This window comes from Callorhinus ursinus, unplaced genomic scaffold, assembly GCF_003265705.2.
Source record: "Callorhinus ursinus isolate GAN/ISIS: 27379988/994484 unplaced genomic scaffold, GSC_fseal_2.0 scaffold10, whole genome shotgun sequence".
Lineage (NCBI taxonomy): Eukaryota > Metazoa > Chordata > Mammalia > Carnivora > Otariidae > Callorhinus > Callorhinus ursinus.
Window position 1 is genome coordinate 52,497,800 of NW_027397072.1, and position 4,777 is coordinate 52,502,576.

The following is a 4,777-nucleotide window of genomic DNA, read 5'->3' on the forward strand; positions in this document are numbered from 1 at the left end:
TGAAAGCCCAGGAGATCTCCTAATGAGGACCTTCTGAAACGTCAGCACTGAAACATGCCTGGTGGCCTGCCTTACACTACGTTTTCCTTTATAGCAAATAGCATGCTTCTGGCACAGAATTTTGCTTCCCTAACGGTCTTTGGGTAAGGCATCTTAGGAAAGATTTTCAACAAGGAGAGGGAAACATTCGAAGAGCTAATGCTTGGTGCGGTTTCCAGGTTCGTTTCTTCTCGCTGCAGAACTGCCACGGGAGCTGTTGAGGCCCTCTGCCCATTTCTTGCTCTCCCTCACGTGTCAGCAGTGGCATGCTTAGCGCCAGGCTCAAGGTGGTGCACTGGATGCTGTAGCAGGAGACGTGCAGTCCAAACAAAACCATAGGCTTTTAGGGAGAGGATGGGGCGTTTTCTTTGGATCTGGATAAAAGTTGGCTGAGAATTTCGACCAGCGTCTGTCTGGAGAAAATGTCTCTATGGAGAGCTCAGAGTGGTAGGTAGGAGGGTCATTTCTAGTGAAGGCACTGTACTTGGATATGCCGCAGAAAGGGATGAGAACATGTGAGCCAGTCTGCAGTGTGATGGATGGCTGAGCTGGGCAGGGGGGCCGTTTTGAGGCTGTTTCCATGGGGCAGGGTGGGGAGGCAGAAGGAGAGACGGTTACAGAGGGACAACTTGGTTCCAGTGACTTTCCGTGCACTAGTGGCTGGCACCCAGAAGTGATGTGGGAGAACCGTCCACACCATGTGACCTTTCTCAAACTTTGCAAAAAGCTTTGCCAAGGGGCAAGCCTCTAGCACAGATCTGTGCTCCATTAGAGCTTCCTGGTCTGTAGTGACCCAAGCAACTGTCCAACTTCGGCCAGGTTACACACAGATAAAAATAACCTCCCCCAAGGGGCGCCTGGATGGTGCAGTTGGGTAAGCTTCTGACTCTTGGTTTCGGCTCACATCATGATCTCAGGGTTCTGGATTGGGTTCCATGCTCAGCGCAGAGTCTGCTTGAGATTCTCTTTTCCTCTCCCTCTGCCCCTCCCACTCATGCTCTCTCTCTCTCTCTCAAATAAATAAATCTTTTAAAAAATAGTATCCCTCAACAGTCCTGTAATGAAAATGGGGTTCTTCCTCTGCAGATAGAAAAGTTCTTTTTAAGGGACTTGCAGGGATTTGGATGAGGACCCTGGTCTGTAAGAACCCCACTGGAAAGCATTGCTCTCATACTATGGATTTATGTATACTGAGCCTTGAATCTTCTCCCAGTGTTTGATGCACTGAATGTGGCAAGGCAGACATTCAGATATCATTCAGCACCGTCATAACAGGGCTACTGCTGTCCTTACAGGCCACTTCTCTGATTACCATGGATTTGAAAGAACCATTCCCCCAACAGCATGATTCCCTTCCGAAAGCCGAAAAGATCAAAAAGAAGTTTGATTTTTCGAGGGACATATGCATAGGGGTAGATAGACACATAGCCTACCATTGGCCTGTGGAGGCCATCTTTTGTACAAGTCCTTACTCCTTTTCCTTATGCAGGTCAGCAGAAGCCCTTGAAGTGGTTGCTAGAGCTGCTGTTGACTCTCTGAGCATAGAGGAAAGAGGTCTTGTATCTTCTCTTACCACTTGAGTCTAAGCAAACTCTCAAAGACAATAACGTTGAGAGCATCTGAGAAGAAATTAGGGAGGAGGTAAACCCATGCTCTCCATTCCCACAGAAAAGACAAGGCACCCCACAATTGTTCCCCATCTGTTCCAAAAGGGACAATTGAATATGAAAAGCCAGAGGCCTGAACGGACTCTGAAGAAATACGCTCATCGGTTACTCATTTGTTGCAGTTTCACTTGTGTCTCAGTATGAGAACGCAGACACGGTAGAGTGATGACTTCCCAATGCCCTGTCTAGCCAACCTACCCACTTGGATGTGGCTTACTTTTTGCCAGAAACAAAAGAGCACACGTGGAGCCCCATAACCAGGGCACATTCAACCCTCTTGAGCCTCTTGCTGTGAGAAGCCACCCTCACCCAGGAATCAATGTGGGCATTTCCGGTGGGGTGTCCTTCTTTAGTGGAGAAATCTTCTTTCCTCATTTTATGTAGATAGGCTTCTCTTTTGAGGAACAATTAGAATTTCCAGTTGAGGGTTTTCTTAAAAATACAGAAGCGATGGTTTGTATTGGTTCCTACTTGGGTTTTGCCAAATCGGTGTTTGGTGCCATTTGCCTTCAAGATGACCCCAAAAGTTGGGTCATTGCTACGAGGAATTGGGCCTGAAGATGGAGGAGAAATGGTCATAGTCACTGACACAGGGGACGCAGGTGTGGCCAGAGGCCGAGCCTCAGTAGCTTTCCTGGTGTGGTGGCTCCTCAGATCTCTTCCCACCCACTGGTTCCTGAGGAGCAGGATGAGGCCATTTGCAATGTGGCAAGTCCCCAACCTCTAAGTAGCTTAGAGAAAACGTGGGGTTTTGGGGTGGTGGGAGAAGAACTGTAGAAAACCCCCAAACTCTTCTCCCTTCCAACAGATCATCTCATATAACTTTTAGATTTTCCCTTTTTAAATGAATCAGAAGGAGGACGACCCTTGGCCAAGGACAGAGGGGCCAATTTAAATACATCAAAGCTCTTATAAAATGAGACTATATTTTGGGGATCCCTGCCCCCACACTTCAGCCCCACCTCGTGCCTATTGGGCCTGCCTTCTGGGTGACAGCTTGATCTCTGTGGTCTAGTCCACCTTTAAATTCCTGCCATCCATGCTCCAGCCGCTGAGTCTGGCGCTGTGTTCCTCCCTCTCCCAGGAAGACTCGCGTGGGGAGAGGGTCCAAGGCCTGGGCTCGCCTGGCTGGGTATGCAGGGGTCTAGATAGAGAGTGCCGTGTCCTCTAAAACCGTGGATGGTTTCAGTGAAATGTCTGTGTCTGACAATCGTCTTCCCTTGTACATGCATTGTCTGTGTATAGCTTTTCCTAGTATTGTGAAGTCTCAAATAGGGGTTCCATGTAAATACTCTTTCTGCTATGGAAATGCCAGCCCCCTGGGTCATGCATCATCCCCACAAACGGTTTTGCCTTTCTCTACGCTAACACTTTTTGAGCCACTGATGTGCAGATTGATGATTAGTTTCTTGGGCTTTTATTTTGCAATTTTATATATATATATATACACACACATATATAATATATATATATATATTTATGGGTTGGTTTTGTATAGTTTTCTGTTTGAATCTCTGAGCACCAAAGCTGCCCTTGGATTTTCAAGAGAACTTTCCAAAGCCACTTCCTGAGGCCCCCCACTCCCCTGCTGCTTTGGTGTTTGTGGTGCCGGGTGGTATCTCTGCCCATGGATTTCTGTATGTATGTGCTGTTATCTCCCCTGCGGATATTACCCTAGTAAATCTACCGTGTTTGGCTTCCTGGTGTGTGACCCATCTCTGTCGGCCACCCAGCTCTCCCTGCTCCCAGGGGAGCAGAATCCAGAGGGGGGTGGTCCTTGTATGGAAACCTCCAACCACACAGGAAACTCTTACCTTTGAAACCGTTCCTCATACATGGAAAGCTGAACATATGACTAATTGAGTTCTGATGGGGAGGGAGGTGACAATACTGTAGACCTCTGAGAAGGGAAAAGCCCTGTGGATTTGCAAACAGCTCATGGAGGGAGAGCAGTTTAGATGGGTTGGGAGAGGGGAGGGGATTGTAAAAACAAATGTGGATGGTCCCCATGGGGAAGCAGATTCACCGGCTGGAATGGAAGGAGGTGTCAGGCAAGGGTCAGCAGGCTGGGGAGAGCTGAGGTCCCCCCAGAGCGTGAAAGGGGAATGAAGATAGTAGGGAAGAGAAAGAAGAGGAAAGAGCCCATTCCACCATATCCTGCGCCTCTTTACTCAAATAAGGAGCCCAGGAGTTGTTGAGCATCTGTACACATAGGTCAGGCATTGTGTCTCACACATAGCACCTCGTTTGAACCCCATAAAACCCAAAGGGAGGTCCTATTATTACCCACTTTATAGATGAGGAAACTGCCTCTGAAATGAGGAGGTTTTCATGGGGACAAGTTAGTATGTGCTGAAGCCCAAATTCAAACCGAGGTCTTCTAGCTAAGTAAGCCCTTGCTCTTCCCAATTTGCTTTTGTCCTGAGCAAATCCCCCCAAAACAGTCTCCATCACTACCTCTGGGCCCGCTGCTTCCTGGTGGACCTGTGTCCCCAGTGCTGCCTCTACACCAAGGTACCCAGAAGCTCCCACGAGCTCCTGCGGACCTAGGCCAGCCCTGCCCCAAGGCCATCAGTGTCTTCTCTCCTGAGATCACCACGGAGACCCCCCCCAACACACACACACACCACGACAGCTCTAACCTCTCAGCGGTGAGCTCGGCTCAGGCCAAGGAGCACAGTCATCATGCTGACACCATCTTACAGAGCTGGCTGCCGTTGAAGGTGGTGTTGCAAACCCTCAAGGGGAGATCTCCCTCCACACCTCCTAAAGGTCGGCTGCACAACCGAGGCATACAAACATGGGAGCAGAACGCCCTCTACATTCCAGAACTGCTGAGGGCTTTCTTCAGGGTATGCTTCATGGGAGAGAAGGCCTGGGGCCCCGCGACCCGCAATTCCCTGCGCGTGGAAGGAGCACCGCCTGGCCAGGAAGCAGAAAGGCCGGGGCAGCAGCGGAAGGCGGTGGGCTCTGGGCCTGAGCTGAGAGCGGCAGCGAGGTGCCAGAGTTCACGCTGTGGAACCCGGCTCGCAAGCTCTAAGTCAGGAGGCAGGGAGGGGGATGCTTCGTGT